A 309-nucleotide genomic window follows, 5' to 3' on the forward strand; every position below is an offset into this window, starting at 1 on the left:
CTCACCTGTCATAAGAGGGTTAGACAAAAGTCAGCCTCCAGCTGTTGTCAGTGGCCACAGTGACTAACTATGGCGCCATCAGAAGTCATGACAGGCCTCACCAATTCTGGCTCTTGCTTTTTCTGTCTGTATTATGTGTATGGAGTCCTCAGGTGATATCCAACTTGTTTTTGAGACAGGGTCTCTCATTGGCCTGGAGCTCATCTGGCTGGCCAGCAGGCTCCAGGAATCTGCCCATTTCTGCCTCCCCTTCTGCTATTACAAGCAAGTGCCACCACATCCTACCTTTTAGTGTGGATTCTGTGGAGA

Source organism: Peromyscus eremicus, chromosome 1 (genome assembly GCF_949786415.1).
Source record: "Peromyscus eremicus chromosome 1, PerEre_H2_v1, whole genome shotgun sequence".
In the NCBI taxonomy this organism is placed as follows: Eukaryota; Metazoa; Chordata; class Mammalia; order Rodentia; family Cricetidae; genus Peromyscus; species Peromyscus eremicus.